The following is a 19,581-nucleotide window of genomic DNA, read 5'->3' as shown; positions in this document are numbered from 1 at the left end:
TCCTGCCAAATCCAAATTTTTGGTAGTCCGTACAAATTTCTGGTCGTCCGTAATTCGCGGCGTTTTTTTTTAAGTTGAAGCAAAAAATAAAATTGATTAAAAAGTCACTTTTTAAAAAATCTTTAATTATATCTTGTGTAACTTTAATACTACACTCCAGTAAGACTTAGATCATCATCCTGACATTGTTATGATCACTTTTAATATGGCAACTCTACAGAAATAACATTGAAAATTTAAATGTAGCATCAAGTCCTCCAGTAGCACTGAGATCATCATCCTGAGATAATTTTTAACATAACAACTATGTACATTATTACTAGTATCATCTATCTAACATTGAAATAAACTTATCTCTGATAAGCAAATTTGAGATATTATAATATCATCATCATCATACCAAGTCTATATATCTTCATATCCAATACTAATATCTTCATATTATCATTAAATAGTCTCTCTGCCCAACAAGAACAAATATGACTTAGACAAGTTAGCACAAAGTCTCTTAGCACAAAAATATCACTAAAATGTCATACCAAAAAAGTCCTAAGACCACATCATCCCTGAGAATATTCCTTGATAACAAAACCCAAGCGTCTGCCCTAATAACCTTTGTGATCCAAACTGAGACCTGTGTGGAGATGTGGGAATCGCACCTCCAAACATCAAATAATAAGAAAAATCGGAAATGAAACTCTTAATAATCCATTATAGCCCCCTCTGTACTGTCATTCAATGATCGAAGCGAGACCCCTAAGGAAAGTTGGGAACCGAAGCAATAAATATAAATAAATGGTTAGAGTCGGAATCAACATCGCTCAACATCCACACGAACCCCAACCGGAAACTGAAACCTGCGCGAAAGCGATGCACAATGACACAAGATGGCGGCCTCCTGCAGGTTGAGAACCGAGAAGTTATTCGTTGTTTTAAATTGGTAAGAAATCATTGAATATGACTTTCTGAGCGGCGGTCGTCCAGGCGGACGAGCAAGAATGTAGATATCGTAATGACGTGTGCGCGGGGCTAATGCTAACATGCCAGCTAATCATTAGCAGCTCTGTTTGTAGTTCCTGTTCGATTCTGTACGGATGGCTATACAGATTCAATTTCTAGGGCTCTGTTAAACACCGTTTTTGGAGCTCCGGATAGTGAAGCTAATGCCAGCAGTGCATGGTGACTGGTTGCTTCAACCGGGAGCATTTCTTCTAAATCGCTGTGACTGCAGAACAGCTGCAGACTGGTGGTGTCTGAGCGCTGAACGCACACTCAGACTGAGTACGTGCTGCTGTTATGGCAAAGAAATGACTAAACGGCAGAAAAAAACAGCTCTCCCATGGATAGGGAACGGCAGGCATAGGTGTGGTCTGTGGAATTTAAAAAAATAAATAAAATTCTAATAATCTGAGATAATGGATGTCAGATTTGCATGACCTATTATCATTAAAATGTACACAGGCTTGAAATATTTTACTGCCCATCTAAGTAAAATAGAATATATAAAAGTATAATTTTTAATCACATTATTAAACTAATGAACTTTTCACAATATTATTTACTGAGATTCACTGGTAGACTTTTAATCCACTTGTTATATAATAATATTTTTATCAGTTGTTTCTTTGCATTGAAATCCTTTTTGATGTTCTTGTTGCTTCTTCAGAAGACCTTCAGATCAGAGAAATACAACCCAGAAGTTCTGTGTCAACATCAGGTGCAGCAGTTTCTATCCTAAAGTAAATCAAGCAGGTTAGAGGCTATTGCAGTTCATGGTTTTTGTGTTATACTGTAATTTACACACAGATTTAAGGTATTCATTCATCTCCTCACCCCTTATGGATAGTCAGGTGAAGTTAAATAGTAAATTTTAAAGCTTTACAGGAAAACATAGGTTAAATCATTTTCATCATTCTGCTGAACTGCTGCTACAAAGTGGGACTTTTGTTAAAACCTATACCCACAGTAATACCTCTCTTTATTTTGTTCTGACAGATGGGATGGCCCTGTAAATTATAGTATTTAGTTACATGATGGCCAAAACATACAGCTACAGTAGAATGGAAGTGGTTGTGCAGTCCCCAGGAGTGGCAGAATTTAAAGAAAGATGGCCGCCCCTCTTCAAACCATTCCAGGTAAATCATTTCTCATTTTACTGTTCCTGAACCTCCACTTATTTTAAACAGTAATAATGATTGCATAAAATTCAAAGGCTGTGTTTACACCTCCTGAAAGTCCCAAACACCTGCTGTCTTTCAGATCAGTGAGGAGGTTCGTAGGTGCACTGCAGTTCCACTACAGTCAACATTGATGTCCCAGCTGGACAGGTACACTCCAAAGCTCCTGCAGCTGTTTGATGCAACGGGAGGAGCAGAGGGTCAGAACATCAAGAACATGCTGCTGGAACTGATACAGGTAAGACAAGAGGGGTTTATTAAGCCCCAAAACATACAACCACACTGACATCTGAAAACTACTCACACATGATGGGGTTTACTTTCCATATGACAGGAAGTTTAGTTTCTATTTTGTTGGTTTATTTATTTTTATTTATTGTATGTTGTATGTTCCTTGTTTCCCATCCCTCCTGCTCCCCCTCCATCTTCCTCTACCTCTATCTTTCTACCTCTCCTCCTCCTCTGTCCCTCTCAACCTGCCCGGCCAGCAGGCAGATGGTTCCCCCCACATAAAGAACCAGGTCCTACTTGAGGTTTTTTCCCTGTTAAAGGGTGTTTTCCTTGCCACTGTCTCCTTAGGGCTGCTCTGGGAGTTCATATGGGTTCTGTAAAGCGTCTTAAGACAATTTGATCTCTAATTGATGCTATATAAATAAATTGAATTGAATTTATTTATTATTTCAACAAATGAGACATTTCATCCGAACTGTGTTCTCTTTGTATGTCACACAGGGAACAACAGAGACAAATATACACGAGGAACTGAAAACTCAAAGGTTGAGAATCTACACTTGCCAGGAGCAAGATGCTGCTGGTATTCTCATCGAGGATGTCCCAGTGCTTCCTGGTCTTGAAACTCCAGCAAGAGTATGCTGCCTACTCCTTGGATTAACATATGCCCTAAATCTGGAATATACACCCAAACTCTCAGACATTTGAGGTCTTCTAAAGACTTTGTTTTACTAGACTTTCTGCAGCCAAAACCAACAGCAGCTTCTTGCCTAAGCTGGTCCACCATGAACAGTTTTAGCTCCTGTTCAACAACGTCATACCTGGGTTTACAGACAGCTGTGGAGCTGAATGGAGAGCACCCACCAACAAGTCAATTGTTCTTTTGTTAATTGTCCTTGTAGGCAGGTGTAGGTGGAGTTTATGACAAATGTTTTCACTGTGAAGATTTTATCAGCTGCAGGTCAGAATTTGTATTCTGTAAATTGTTGAAGTGTTTGTGGTTAAAGAGGACATGAAGGTAGTTGGTGTGGTTAAAGAGGACATGAAGGTAGTTGGTGAGAGAGAAGAGGATGCAGCAGACAGGGTTAGATGGAGGCAATTGATTCGCTGTGGCGACCCCTGAAGGGAAAAGCCGAAAGGAAAAGAAGAAGAAGTTGAAGTGTTCTAATATGCCTCTTAAAATCAAAAACTTTGTTTTGTTCTCTTACCCTCGGGCATATGTACATATGCTAAAACACTGTTCTGTTCAGCACTTGAAGATCAGGTCACAGTTTACTTTGATCTATTTTAGATTTTAAAACAAAAATCGTATTTAAACAGTTAAGAACTGTGAAGTTGCAGAAAATGCTTTTGATTACTAAATGTTGGACACAAATACTTTTCTTTCTTCAATGGACCAGATTTTATTGTTTTTTTCATACTAATTTTATAAAGTAATTTAGACTTTCAAACCATGAAAAAGAATTTTTTTAAAGCAATAAGATTGAGTGTATGACATCATCTTACTTTATTTTATTAAGTATTGTCCGCCAGTCTAGCCTTCTTTAACCCTTGCCTCAGGTTAAATCAGGACCAGCTCTCCGTTTAAAGGGTTAGATTCTATCTGCCTATTAGAATTCCACCTAACAGGATTCAGTAGAATAATTAAGCTGGAGTCGAGAGACACTCGCCCAGGTTCTGACTGCCTTACATCCAAACGTCTCACCCCTCTTATCTGATAAATGCTATCTCACTAAGCAGCCCTTCTAAGTAGTAGAATTGATCTATCATTCACATTCGTTATCGGTCAGCTTCTCTCTAAGGACTGCATGCACTAAGTGATATTCCTAGGTTGGTTTTAGAGGTTTGGAAAACTAACCTCAGGGGTAATGTTTAAACACTCTCAAATTGGACTAAGTAACCTTTAAGAACCATTGGATTTAATGCACACAATCAACTTAACTTTTTACCACTATGCAGAATCAGTGGTTTATAATAATTTCATTAGGCTTCTCTTTAAATGCAATAAAGCGTTTTATTAAGCAAAATTAGCAGGGGCACAGCATCAATTCATGATTAAACAATTAATTAGTCCTGATTATTAAAAATGATACTAAAGTAACTAAATTGAGCGTACCTGACAGTCTTCTCTAATTAGTATTTTTAGGAGAGAGAGCGAACAGCGTGGCCACTACTGTACCACCCAATCTGGACTTGCGTCTGGGAGGAGTCCTCAGTTGTCCGGTAGACTCGGTACGAAGTCTTTTTTGCGGACAAAAGGGTTTCTTCCTTCAGCAGGGGGAGCGGAGGAGTCCCGTGAGCCAATCGTGGTCTGGCAGTTATCTCTGGAATCGGCTGGAACGTTAGTGCTTACGCCCCAGCTGTCTTCTCTGTTGGATGGTGATGATGGGGAACCCTCGTCTGTTCAGGCTGTAGTGGGTCACTGGGTCTCCCAGCCCCGGGGAGGGGAACAGCCCTGTGCTGCTGCCTCCTTTGCCTCTCTGGATGTAGTCGGTTCTTCCCTCTATTGGTCTCTTCTGGATAACTGCAGAACCTCTTAGGACTCTCCGTTTGGCAGAGTGTGGTCTTCGCTTGTTGATCAAAGTCAGAAAAAGACTTTGCCTCCAGCGATGTTCTCAGCGATCTCTGGAGCCTAAGTCCTGCGTCGTCTTCCCGTCTCTAGGGCAATAGATGCGGTGAAGAATCTTCAGAACTCCGGCCAAGTTCCCCTTTGCAGCTCTTCTGACAGCTCCGGCAAACGTCTCCCGTTCAGTGCTTGTGTCACTGCTTCTTTATACTCTCTCCCCTACACACATCTCTAGCTAGGTACGCCCCTGACACCGTCTAACTCGTGCAATCAACTTGTTATCACATACATCAGTAATACAGAAGTCATGGTTTTACAGCAAATACAGTGTCCACATTCTGTTGTTAACACACACACATTTCCCCAAACTTCCCTTTTCTGAGGAGGTTGCTGTGTCATGGTGACTGCTGCTTTCTGCACTTCTGCTTTCTTAAGGCCTGCACACACACAGAGCTTAAACAGAGATTACTTTACACAGAATCACTCCTCAAATCATCCTTCTTAATCTAAACATAATAAATCATCCGAATCATCGCTTTAATCAGATCAACACTCTAGAATATATGTATTTCAGCAAGCATAATCATGTGGTTAACGTATAATGTTTCTTCTTCAGATCTTTGTCTGCTTCAAAACCTTTGTTACCTTTAAGGCTTAAGTGGGCCTAAGTGCTCTCTGAGACCTCAACATCTGCATCTTACTTGACAGTATGATGTCATTAACAACTGACTGTTTTTTAAGTTAGTTCAACTCAATTTTTTTTTGACTTTTTCTTCCACACAGTACTCAGAACTTTTAACTTGGTGAAATACTAATTTTTGAGTTTTTCTAAATCAAAAAAGAGAGAAGTTCACTAAACTACTGAAAAGTGCTTGGAAAATGTTGCCTCATGTTTTTTTGAGTAGGATCTAAGCAGCAGTTTTTACAGTGTGTGACACCCAGCGTTTGTGTGTCTGTCCGTTAGCAAGATAACTCACAAACGCCTGTGCAGATTCACATGAAATTTTGAGGGGATGTAGACTATGGTAAGAGGAAGAGCTGATTTAATTTTGGTGGCAATCCGGAAAGGATCCTGGATTCTGGATCACTTTGAATTTTTTAGTATGTTTTAGTATGTGGTCCAAAGTATGACAAAAACATCATAGGTTAGTATGTCGTCCAACAAATTGGAGCAAGGTGTCCAGATAGCTCAACTGGTTAAGAAGGTGATTCATAAACAGAACTGTGTCAGAGATGCAGGTTTAATTCCAGCTCATGATCCTTTACTGCATGGGTTTCCTGTTTTCCTCTCTATCCTTGGTGGACGTCTGCACTCTCTGAGTGCTTTTCTAGTTTGTTTTTGCCACTTTTGGCTTTATTTGTAAAGTTGTAGTAAAGGCAGACAGGAAATGGGGGAGAAGAGTAGGGGGAAGACATGCAGCAAAGGGCCGCAAGCAGGAATCGAACCCCGGCCGCTGCGTCAGAGACCAGCCCCTGCACATGGGTCACCCGCTTAACCTGTTGAGCTATACGGGCGCCCCAGACACACATTTCTGATGGAAATCATCGTACGGTCAATGCTCAGTTCTGCAGATTACCTTGCAGTTGCTGTGACAGAAATTCATTGTGACGGTAATAAATCTGCTGTGAAGTGTTTTGGCACCGGAGGGTTCTTTAAATTCACAGATTTACTGTTTAAATTGGACTCCTGGAGTAAATCTTATGCTTCACTGGAGCTTTAAGCAGCACAGCTGTAGAAAAGGTCCCAAAGTTGCCAGTCTATATGACTGTTTCTGATGTACATTGTTATCTGTTCTCAGTTGTTTTCATTGCATTCCTAACCTTGTGGATGGGCCTGTTTACGTGATAGTTGTGTGGTGAGTGACGTCATGCAGCGTGAGAGCGAGTGGGTGTGTGCGCTGCTCTGCTGGTTAGAGTCATTCTGGCAGGACCTGTGCTGCAGATGGATGTGTGTGCGTAGAAGACGGGTGAGTGCGGTTGTTGTGTGACCTGTGTGGCATATATGTGTTGTTTAGTGATGAATATCATGTTTAGTAATGATTGTACGTTAGTTGTTGGTGTATGTGTATTTTGGGGGGCGTTGTCGCCGTGCCAAATGCGCTGAGTTTGATGCTGTTCGTTGCCGCTGTTTAGCGCGGATCGTTACCGGAAGTTGTATCACAGTAAGAGCGTTATACCGGAAGTGGGCTGTGTGATATTTACGGCAACTTGACAGCATGTTTAAAGTATTTATTATCACTGTGTGGCAGAATTAAGCCTGTAATCTTTGATTACCTCCCTCATTTAATTATTGCTTGTTTCTTGAATTAGTGACAATTTATACTTTAAGTTCATTCATGGATATGTTTCTTTATTTTTACCTAAGTTGCATCTTTTATTTTATTGTAGGAAACCACACACTAACCAAAGACTTGGTCTGTCTCGGTTTGATGCTGCATAAGGAGTACAGTACAGAAAAAGTATCAACATCCGCCTCCTAGCCTTTGTTCACCTTATACTCTGAGCGGCCTTAAGTGGTGCTCTGGCCGGTACTCCTGGTGTGACCCTGGTTATCCAACCCTGAGTCAGCACCCTATCAGACAAATAGTGATCCTCTCCTACAACAGCCTTCATATTCTAAAAGATGGAACTAAATTAATGCAACACTCCGTGAACCCTCTGAACCCCAAGCAGGTTTTGTGCATTTTTATGCATTTTTTTCTCACTATGAGCTCATTTTTTGTCTGCAATATAAAATCCTGACTGGAGGTAGAGAGATCTCAGAAGTGAGTTTTGCGCAGTAGAACGCATTTACAGTGAAAAATTAAAGTCTGTTTTACAAGAGCTCAAAGGAAACAACCTGAAATCACATCATACATTTGTACAACATAGTTCCAAGTGTCCACAGATACATACATAACTCTACATGTTGAAGATATTTTAATATTTAGGATTTTACAACCTCTACAAGGTTTTCCCGCACAGCTCTGTATGTGATCGATAAAGATGTTTCACCGTGCTGAATGTTTCTTCCAACAACTGTTTTTGAGCCATGTTATTTTATTGTATTGATGAACAGTCTTCTGTTTAGCTCTAAATTTCTCTAATTCGTTTCCATTCACCCGTCTGTTGTGTGTAAACATTGACTGCAGTTCAGCTGAATAGCCTCTGATTTTTTTTTGCCGTGTGACCGTCGGTCAGAGCTGAGTCGGTCATGACTTTAAAGTTCTGACAAGGAATGCAGATTATTATTTTTTAGCAGCATCTCATGGAGTTTATTTTTTGGCAACTTTTTTGATACCATATAATTTCCTTTTAATGAAATATAAGATTGTGTTAACTTTCCTGACAGAATTGCACGTTGCATTAGTTCAAGGGCAGCTGGAAAGCTTAAAATGCAATCATTCTTCCTTTTTTTGACAATTTTTGGTCAAATAATGCCAATTTTTTTTAGTTTTTATTTTTTCAACAGGGTCTAGTGCAAAGAGCGTATTTTTGGCAGTTTTTTAAATGAAACATAATGTGATTGTTACGACTGCGGTCATTCATGGTTGTTTTTTCTGCGCTGTGTGTCCTGTGTATTTCACCGACCAAATATGTAAATAGGACTGTGCCATACCGCCGACAGGATTGGTCACCACGTTGACGGATCGGCGCCGGATTGGCTCGGTCTGCTTGGAGGTCAGATGTAAAAGCGGAAGATGACGTCGTTTCCGGGGGTCAGAGAGAGGGAGGACCAGATGGGCGAGTCATCCTGCGCAGTCCCAACCGGCACACAGCAGCACAGTCCATCCTGTCATTTGTTATTTGGAGGAGAGAGATCGAGCTGCTACTTTTTGTTTCATTTTTTCACCCTTGTGTTCAGGAAATTTAGCGTGGCTTTGTTTAGTGATTTTTGGCTCAAGCTCATCCCTACTTTTAGTTTGTTTAATACAACCTTTGTTTATATTTGTTTATTGGAAATAAATTGTTACTTTTGTTGGACAAAGCTGTGGTGTGTGCTGCTTCAACAGGATGACAGTTTCATGCTGCGTTCAGTGACCCGAGGCTGGGTGTAACAGTGATTTTGATACAATAATGTGGATTTAAGCGTCGATCTGTTTTTCTGATGGAACTGCACTTTGTATATTTTATGTCATTTATTTAGTTTTGTTATTTAACAATTTCTGGCTCTCGTAAATGGTTTAATATTTATATTTTTAAAAAAGATAATACATCTTTAGAACCTGCCAGCAAATTTTCAACCTCAGTATTCTCTCCATTCAAAGAGATCATCTTTTTTCACAATGTTTGCTCGGATTAGATCCAGAGCAGCACTGGCTCACCTGTTGTTCCTTCCTGCTGTTTTCTTGCTGACAGGAGGACTTGAGGATCAGATCTGTCTTCTCTGTAACTTCAGGTACCGATACTCAGACGCTGCCCGTCACCAACCCGTCGTCTCTGCACATGTCCTGTTCACACTGCAAGAAGAACCTGATTAAAGGCCAGATGGCGTTCCAGAGGAAAGGTTCTCCTGCGTTCTTCTGCTCCACCAACTGCCTCACCACATCGCTTCCCACCATCAAAGGACCCACAACGATCTGCCACAACTGCCAAAAGTGAGCTACAGGGCCAGATTAGCTTTGATTTAATGTGCAAAGTGACTGATGATGTGCCTGAAAATGCTGAATGTGACTGAATTTGTCCCTCCTCTTGATCTTGTTTCCTCTCCGGTTGATCTTTCGAGCTCAGGACATCATTCTGGCTCCGGATGCTAAAAGAGCCATGAAGGATTTTTGCAGCCAGAACTGTCTGACCTCCTTCAACCAGAAGAGAAGCGCCTGCAACTACAGAAAGTCGAACATCTCCATAAAAACCCCGCAGCCAATCGTACCACAATCACTCTGCAGCATGTGCACCAGATACTGCATCGTAAGTCAGACAAAGTGGAGCTTATCATTTTTTATTACCATTCATTTAATCTTTAATTAGTTTAATAACTTTACCATTTTAGTTTCACTGAGTTGAAAGCATCTTCTTCAGACTTTTTTTTATCAAAAGGACCAAAAAAAATTACAGAAAGAAAAAGCCAAATAAAGGAATGTTTGGCTAAAAATAAAAGTGATTAATGGACTATTAAAGTAGTTGCAGATTTATTTTCTGACTATAAACTAATCAGTTAATAGGTTTCTTGTTCCAGCTATTAAACACGTAGTACTGCAGCTAACAATGGTTTAAAGCGTTAATAAATCTGTCAATAATTGTCTTGATTAAATGAGTACATCATGAGTTTCTTAGTCTAAATTCTGAAAAATGTCAGCCATTGTTTCCAAAAACTGAAGATGACAAATGTCTAGTTTCATCTCCGACCCAAATACACCCAGTGACTTTTTTTTTAACATTTTCTTTTTATTTGATCTGAAAAATCTATCAGAAAGTTATCGTATTTACAATATTAAAGACCTTCAATGTCACTTTTGGTTTTCCAGAATTTTAATTGTTTTAAATTGTACTTTTTTTATTGCATGAGAACAAAAAAATATGAAGTCACCGCCATATTTGTATGATTTAATGATCAAGTATTGGTCCAGTCTGCTTGTTTTGTTTTTTCAGGAATAATATTTATTTTTCATTTTGAATATTTCCTCTAAAGGGGCCTAGAATTTAAAAAAAAATACTTTTAAGAGACTTCAATTTAAGGCTTCATTTTTTCCTTGCTTGAACAACAAAAAAAGATTAAAATAGTTGATAATGTATTTGGCAACATCTAATTGTTGCAGCTCTAAAAACAGGTATATAGGTGTGTCATAGTCACTAAAGTTATGTTTAGCTGTATTCTGTTTATTTGAAATCATCAGAAATTCTTTTCCTAGCCTGGATGGCTTCTGTTGACTGAAGCATTTTTATAGGACAAGTAGTTTATCTTACAATGATCCTGTTTTGTTGAAGTGCCTTGTAAAAATGTTTATACAACCTTTAGGAGTACAATAGCAGGACAAACAGCCTTTTAACTCGTGTAAACTACATCTGTCATTCTCTGCACTGTTAGATCATCTGTGATGCTGCATACATCATTTCTAATGTGGAGGCCACGTGGTCTGGGTCTGTTCATGACTCCAGGATTTATGGAGAGTCTAACCTGAGCAACAGACTGCAGCGTGGTCAGCAGCCTAAAGATTTTCACAATAGAATTCTCTTGTCTCCCTCCTTTAATATGCTCTGATGTATCCTCTATACATTACAGGAGAGTTTGATGGCCTTCTGCTGGGTGACAGGGGTTACCATGCCAACCCAGGCTGATGACCTCATACCCTGACCCTGAACCAGGCCCCCAACAGAACTTCAACCGGACTCACTGCAGGACCAGAGCCCGGGTGGAGATGACCATAGGCCTGCTGAAAGCCCGTTTCCAGAGCCTACGTCTCCTCAGGGTGACCCCTGAGAGGGCCTGTGATATTACTGTGGCATGTGTTGTTCTTCATAATATTACCACTATTAGAGGAGAGCAACACCCTGCCCTACAAACTGAAGACCCAGATGATGAGCCCATCCACCTGCAGCTATCCAGGACAGCAGAGCAGTCAGAGACACCGTATGCAATAATCACGTTAGAGTTTAAGTCTCCATCATCACCACCACAGCAAATAAAGACATGATACACATTTCATTTGGTCTTCTTTATTTCCTACAAATAAAAGATAGTTCAGTTCATGTTCCAGTAGTTAACATAATTCACCTGTGACCATCACCACCTCTAACTTGTGCTCCAGTATTTCAATTTCCAGATCTGCCCTCCTAATCTGTTTTTTGGATTTTTCTCAGCAAATGCAGTTTGTAAATCTGTTTTACTGATAACTGGGAATACATAGAGGACATTCAATTCTACAGTTGCACATGAATTCCACAGAATGAAGCTCTGGTGTTTCCTGAACATCCATCTCACTGTGTCAGTCTGTGCAGTGGAAGCTGAGGAACCATCCTGCTGCTGTCCAGCCATGCTCTGTTAAAAGGATGAGAATGTGCAATACTTCAGTGTAGGCTAAATGTCACACTCTATATTCCACCCAAAATCTGAATGAGAAGAGAACTATCAGTAACATAGCTCTGTATGCCTTTCTGGATCCCCCTCTGTAAAGGCAGCAGACACAGTTTCATCCTCTTCATCCTAGATCAGTGACATGTTTCAGTAAACTTAAACTACCATTTGGATAAATCTTTGGAGTGTTGCCTACTTACAGTTACAAGGTCTGTTGTGGTGTGAAGGGGCCAAAAGACAAAAAAAAAAAGACACAAAAGAGAACTAAATAATCATATATATATATATATATATATATATATATGCATCCATGACCTTTTATACCGCCATTTTACAGGCATCTTCTTTCTTTCTGTTGGCTGAGCAGAAGTCTGTGTTAGTTTAAATAGGCTTAATTATTTAACAGGACATGATATGGATGCAGACATTTAGGCTATGTGTGGATAAAACAACTGCACAATCAAACAGCCACTTAATATTTAGGCTACTTTACAATGTAAAACATGATCAACATGAAGTACCGGGATCTTTGTGCACAAAGCACAACATTCATGTACAGTGTAACAGCACAGTGTTTTGACGGCGGCGCCACCGCAAGCACCTAAGGGTACCGTCCTTCGACCTTCAAAAAAATCCTGGATCCAGACGGTGATCCGGATCACCTCCAAAATCTAATCGATTGTTACTTTTGCTCTTCTGGACATCCTGTAAAAATTTGGTGAAAATCCGTCCATGACTTTTTGAGTTATGATGTTAGCAGACAAACAGACACACACACACACACACACACACAGACGGACAGACAAACAAACAGACAAACGGCATGGCGGAGGTATGCGCTCTCCGAGTGCTTTTCTAGTTATTATATTATTACGATTACAAAGGACTACATTTAAACTTACGCATTGATCCGGGCTGTTCTCCACGCCGTCTCTCTCTCTTTTGCAGCTGCAGCGGTGTTGCACTTCTTTCTAAAAACGTGTTCAAACTCGCCATATGAGCGCGTTAAAAACTTCCATTTAAAAACGCAGCCTTTCGCTTCCCCGTTTCCATGGTGACTTGTCGAATCGGGGTTCCATTGATGCTGTCTTTTCAGAGTTGCGGTGCACGCGCATAACTCCGGGTCAAACTACTCCAAGTTAATTAAACCAACTCAAATCAGACGTTGTGAAACCGAAAACTCAGAGTTTTCTATCTCAGAGTAGATCAACTCAGAGTCGCGGAAGAGACTCAGAGTTTGTAAAACCTGCTTCGTGAAATAGGCCCCTGGACGACCGAGTTTCTCATCAGCACACGCCATGCAGCTGACATGTCACAAAGTTAAAAAGACCCACGTATTTTATGATCAACAGACATAGCATCAACCGGAGTGCTGGCTGATGTCACACTTATCGCAAAGGTGAACATTTAACGATCTCACGTCCTCGCATTAGATGTATCCAGGCCAGGCAGCAGACCTATAATTATTATTATTATTATTATTATTATTATTATTATTATTATTATTATAGTAGTAGTATTGTTGTTAGAAAATAATAATAATAATTTTCTAACATTATCACAAGCCTAGTAGTGTATATAATAAATACTGTGCAAAAATAAAAACGCTATTTCACGTAATTTATCTTTTATTACCCATTTATCAGTAAGGCTTTTATTTTGGTAGGGAGTCCATTTGACCTGTGACGGTCAGGGGTCACGTGCTTCCGTTTTTTCGTTTTGAGACCTGAAACGAAAAAACGGAAAATTGAAATCCAAAAAACGAAATTCGGCCGTAATTTGCTTGTGTTGGTTTCATTTTTGGTTTTGAATTGAGAAAGAAAAAAAACGTTTTTTCATTTTTGGTTAAAAACGAAAAAACGAAAATTGAGCTGTTTTCCCTTTTTCGTTTGTTGGTTTGGTCAGAAAAACAGATTATACTTTTGGCCCCGAACAACATTTTCTTTTATTTTTTCAATTTGCAAAGTTTTCAGTTCCAGCAGCCTTTAATCAGCTTCTAAGACGGCTTCTTGTTCATGCGCTGTTACCTTGCTTTATGTACAGGTAATTGTAAAAAACAATAAAATACATTTTTTTCACAGGTCAAAAAATAAATGACAACAGCATAGCTCCGGCTATAAAACACACAAGCAGAAACAAAAAATCAAGCCGTTTTTTCGTTTTTTCGTTTTGAGCAAAAAACAAAAAAACAGGAAACGGTTCGTTTTTTCGTTTTTTCGTTTTGAACAAAAAAACAAACAAAACAGGAAACGGTTCGTTTTTTCGTTTTTTCGTTTTCACCCCCAAAATGAAAATACGACTCAATATTCCGTTTCATTGGTGGGCGGGGCTTCGGAGCCTGCCAGTGCACAATAAAGCTCCTGCCCATCACAATAAAGCTTTTGCGCTGGCATTCATAGACAGACTGACTTTCATTGTATTGCCTGCCCCCACTGCACTTCCCCTAACTCTAAATCAAAGCAAGTCGTGTACACAGTAATGACAGTCATAACCAGTGGTGTAGTCTAGTTTTTTCTACTGGGTATACTCCAACCTCATAAACCAAAGCCAGGTCAGGTTCTCATATATGTGCGCGTGCACTCACATGTCCACGCGCGCGCGCGCGCGCGCGCGCGCACACACACACACACACACACACACACACACACACACACACACACACACACACGCAGCAGCAGCAGCAGCAGCAGCAGCTCCTTTATTTCAAACAACCAATTAGATACTTATAGACATTATAGCGTCAGCAGCTCCTCCTCCTGCCATCAGGCTCCCTTTCCTAAACGTTAACCTTAGCTCCAGCTGTAGTGTTCCCTAAAGTGGCAGTATTCACAGGACAAGCAACAGGCTTATTAAAACACTGAAATAGTTTCATTTAGCTTTGCTTTCTTTTCTTATTTTTTCTCCACTGACTGATGTTGGGTCATTAGAAGTTCTAGACTCATGTCCCTCTTCTTCTAAGCCAGGGGTATTCAGCTAAAATTCAGAAAGGTCCAGTCAGCAAAGGTCCAGAACATCATAATGTCTAACTTGAGTTACTGTGATATATGCTGATGTAACCTGGTAGTTTTATTAGAGTCTGCCTGTAATCAAAAACTGACCGTCAGATAAATTCAGTACGGTTCAAAAACATTTTGACATTTATTAATAAATAACTTATATATAACTGTATATCTTAAAATAAAGTGCAGAACTTAAAAAAAGCATGACTGAACAACCTGAATCAACTTCTATACATCTTTTACAATACCTAAATCTCATAAATGTAAACATTTGAACACTTTTACATTTTTGTCTGTCTCATATCACTCCCCTAATATCTCTGCAGCTTAATGGGAGAACTGAGCTGCTGCTTGTTTGAGCCGTTCTCAAAACATATTTTGATTATGTTCATAGTTGAGAAAGCTGCCTTACAGCTGTATGTTGAGCCAAACATGATCAGCATGTGACCACAGTCTGTCCTCTAGAGCACAAGACACAAAACATACGGTCCGAATTTCCATATAACCACTTAAAAATGCGCAAACACATGTATTAGTATGTTTTTTTGACATAACGTTCATTTTTCTCTGTGTCAGGAAGCGGTGAAGCTGTATGGGACAGGGGAAGGTGTCTGGCTGAGAACAGGGTTCACTAAAGGCCGACCGCGGTCCGGATCCGGACCCAGACGTCGTCTATACGGGTGTAAATTTGACAGGTCGCTTCTATTTTACCGGTGCAGCTTTCCAGTGTTATCATTGGTCTATCGGCTCAGAAACGCACAGACCAATTATGTACGAGTTCAATCATCCCACGTGACGCTACTCAGCCAATGACGTCACTGAATCGCATCGCAGCTCTGCCTTCAAAAAGCAGCTGAGAGATGAGGGACAAAGAGGACAGTAGTGATGGAAGTTCAGCTCTTTTCAGAGAGCTTTTGGCACTGCTTCCAAAGAAAAGCCTGTTCTTTCGGCTCTCAAATGGCTCCTAATTTATTATTCTTTGTAGCCTCACGTTTTTGCCTAACCTGGCAAATATGAATCGTTTTGACAAACAAACTCTTTTTCGCTCAGTGTTTTTATGAGAAGCCTTATAATTGACTCATTTTGTATATTTGCTCTGTTACAAAAACAGGTATTCTTGCTTTTGTTTATTATTTCCACCAAACTTTTTTGCACAAAAAATAAATGAACAAAACTCTGCACATGAACCCACAGAACCAGAACAGAACCAGAACCAGACTCAGTATTCAAACAGTATAAATGTCCTCAGAGCTGGCTGACATTCACAAAAATCAGATGGCTGAGCTTGGATGGGCTGATACATTTCTTCTTTCAGTGAATATCTGCCGTGTTTTTGAGAAGATTCTCTCAGATGGAAGAAGTTGTCTCTCCTCCATCACCTTCACCAGGTGGGGCAGACTGAGGCCTTGTCCTGCTCCAGCTCAGTGGGTCGTCTGCTGGTTGGATGAGGGCTTCCTCTAGATATGATCCTCCATTACCACATCAGCTGGAGGATTTCTCCTGAATCATCTCCTGTAGCTCTTCCATCAAAGAGCCTCCACAGCAGAAGTTTGAGGTTCCTCCTCCACTTGGTCCTCTAATGGTGGAGGTGTCAGACTGCTGCTGCTGCTCATATTCTCTGAAGTGTCTCATCAACAGCTCTGTTGTCACTGAAGGCAAGCTTCTTTAATCTAGGATCCAGTAACATGTTTTCTGCTAGGACAGTGTTAAACTCCATACTCCATTAAATACGTTCGGAGTCGGCTCTTCAGATTCACTACAAAGCATTGGCTCTGTGAGTCGTATCTTTTGTGCCTTATACATCTCTAGAGGACAGACTGTGGTCACATGCTGAACATGTTTGGCTCAGCAAACAGCTGTAAGGCAGCTTTCTCAACTATGAACATAATCAAAATATGTTTTGAGAACGGCTCAAACAAGCAGCAGCTCAGTTCTCCCATTAAGCTGCAGAGATATTAGGGGAGTGATATGAGACAGACAAAAATGTAAAAGTGTTCAAATGTTTACATTTATGAGATTTAATTATTGTAAAAGATGTATAGAAGTTGATTCAGGTTGTTCAGTCATGCTTTTTTTAAGTTCTGCACTTTATTTTAAGATATACAGTTACATAAAAGTTATTTATTAATAAATGTCAAAATGTTTTTGAACCGTACTGAATTTATTTGACGGTCAGTTTTTGATTACAGGCAGACTCTAATAAAACTACCAGGTTACATCAGCATATATCACAGTAACTCAAGTTAGACATTATGATGTTCTGGACCTTTGCTGACTGGACCTCTCTGAATTTTAGCTGAATACCCCTGGCTTAGAAGAAGAGGGACATGAGTCTAGAACTTCTAATGACCCAACATCAGTCAGTGGAGAAAAAATAAGAAAAAGAAAGCAAAGCTAAATGAAACTATTTCAGTGTTTTAATAAGCCTGTTGCTTGTCCTGTGAATACTGCCACTTTAGGGAACACTACAGCTGGAGATAAGGTTAAAGTTTAGGAAAGGGAGCCTGATGAAGAGGAAACATCAGCTCTACCTGATGAAGAGGAAACATCAGGTCTACCTGATGGCAGGAGGAGGAGCTGCTGACGCTATAATCTCTATAAGTATCTAATTGGTTGTTTGAAATAAAGGAGCTGGTGCTGTGTGTGTGTGTGTGTGTGTGTGTGTGTGTGTGTGTGTGTGTGTGTGTGTGTGTGTGTGTGTGTGTGTGTGTGTGTGTGTGCACGCGCACATATATGAGAACCTGACCTGGCTTTGGTTTATGAGGTTGGAGTATACCCAGTAGAAAAAACTAGACTACACCACTGGTTATGACTGTCATTACTGTGTACACGACTTGCTTTGATTTAGAGTTAGGGGAAGTGCAGTGGGGGCAGGCAATACAATGAAAGTCAGTCTGTCTATGAATGCCAGCGCAAGAGCTTTATTGTGATGGGCAGGAGCTTGATTGTGCACTGGCAGGGTCCGAAGCCCCGCCCATGAATGAAACGGAATATTGAGTCGTATTTTCATTTTGGGGTGAAAACGAAAAAACGAACCGTTTCCTGTTTTTTTGTTTTTTGCTCAAAACGAAAAAACGAAAAAACGGCTTGATTTTTTGTTTCTGCTTGTGTCTTTTATAGCCAGGAGACAAACGGATAAAACGTACCTTGTCCGTACCTTGTCCCTTGTCCCCCCCGTCCTCCCTTGTCCAGGGGCCAAAAGTATAATCTGTTTTTCTGACCAAACCAACAAACGAAAAAGGGAAAAACGGCTCAATTTTTGTTTTTTCGTTTTCAACCAAAAATGAAAAAACGTTTTTTTCCTTTCTCAATTCAAAACCAAAAACGAAACCAACACAAGCAAATTACGGCCGAATTTTGTTTTTTGGATTTCAATTTTCCGTTTTTTCGTTTCAGGTCTCAAAACGAAAAAACGGAAGCACATGACCCCTGACCGTCACGGGTCAAATGGACTCCCCACCAAAATAAAAGCCTTACTTTGTCTTACTTTTTAAATATGTGGGTCATTTTAACTTTGTGACATTTCAGCTGCATGGCGTGTCCTGATGAGAAACTCGGTCGTCCAGGAGGAGCTTGGAGTAGAACTGCTGCTCCTTCATGCCGCTTTATACGTTGAGAACAGCCAGATGAGGGAGCTGGAAAAGAACCGTTTCCCTTTTCGCCCAGTAGATGGCAGTGTGAGCCAATTCAGAAGAAAATCCAGGACTCAGTTGAGGGACTGTGGTATTTGATCTGTTACATGTATTACTTAATAAGTTAGTAGTATAGAATCTGTTTTGTTTATTCTAGTATTTGATATGAGTTGCTTGTTATATGTAGTGTTTGCTCTGATGTCTCTGACCACAGATGGAATCTGCATTATAGTCTACCCATGCCATGGGAAAGTGTTCTCCTGTTTACAGAGCCCTGTTGGAGGTGTTTTTATGAGGGTTCTTCTGTCTAAAATACTGATTTAGGGATTCTTCAGCTGTTGTAGACAAGGGGGAGTTGTTTGGGGATGCTCTCTGCTTTCCCCATATGGTAGGCAATAAAGAACCATTTGTTTTAACCCCTCCTATATGTTGAAAACCTATAAAACCTGATTGCTGATCATTGTCCAGCAAGGAGGATTCAATTGGCCGGCTCCTTCCAGGCAGGTTCTGTCTGTGCTGATGCTGCTCTTTCTTTTAATAAAATACTTTTAAAGAAAGTCAGTGTCACGGACATTTTCTCCTTCACCTGCACATCACGGACACCAGAGAGAGAAACAACGACAGGACTAAGGATCTTACAATGTTCATATGCTCCTATGGACAGACAGTGGCATGCTCCTCCTCACTGCTTGGCCTCACTGGGAATTAAACTACCTTGAGACATTACATTTTTCCATTCTCAAAAGAGTTTGCTGTGCTATGGAAAAAGTAGATTTCATTTACATGACCTGGATGTGTTTGCAAGTCCGTACAGTAAAACAAAGCAACTACAATGATGTATTTGTTGTATGTGTTTTAACTACAGCAGGGGTGACAGAACAAGGACCTGACTCAGGAAACAAAGGTATACAAAGAAACATTTATTAAAAAGGAATATAACAAAACATTACTATTATAATTTTATTATCAACAGAAAAACAGA

General features: G+C 40.1%; 1 long non-coding RNA gene across 4 annotated transcripts; it reads left to right on the top strand.

Annotated features, from left to right (window-relative positions):
- Positions 1–6,839: 6,839 nt before the first annotated feature.
- LOC110968825 (uncharacterized) lies at positions 6,840–11,599 on the top strand. Of its 4 annotated transcripts, none has more exons than XR_007942000.1 (5): positions 6,840–6,941; positions 8,560–8,634; positions 9,353–9,551; positions 9,685–9,864; positions 11,177–11,599. It is a non-coding gene; the product is annotated as an uncharacterized LOC110968825 (long non-coding RNA). The 4 variants fall into 4 exon arrangements; XR_007941998.1 differs by having other exon boundaries at positions 9,313–9,551; XR_007941997.1 differs by lacking the exon at positions 8,560–8,634 and having other exon boundaries at positions 6,851–6,941; positions 9,313–9,551.
- Positions 11,600–19,581: the final 7,982 nt, after the last annotated feature.

The sequence above is a fragment of the Acanthochromis polyacanthus genome, chromosome 5 (assembly GCF_021347895.1).
Source record: "Acanthochromis polyacanthus isolate Apoly-LR-REF ecotype Palm Island chromosome 5, KAUST_Apoly_ChrSc, whole genome shotgun sequence".
NCBI classification, from domain to species: Eukaryota; Metazoa; Chordata; class Actinopteri; family Pomacentridae; genus Acanthochromis; species Acanthochromis polyacanthus.
The sequence above is the reverse complement of the archived record's forward strand: the minus strand, read 5'-3'. Positions and strand labels throughout refer to the sequence as shown.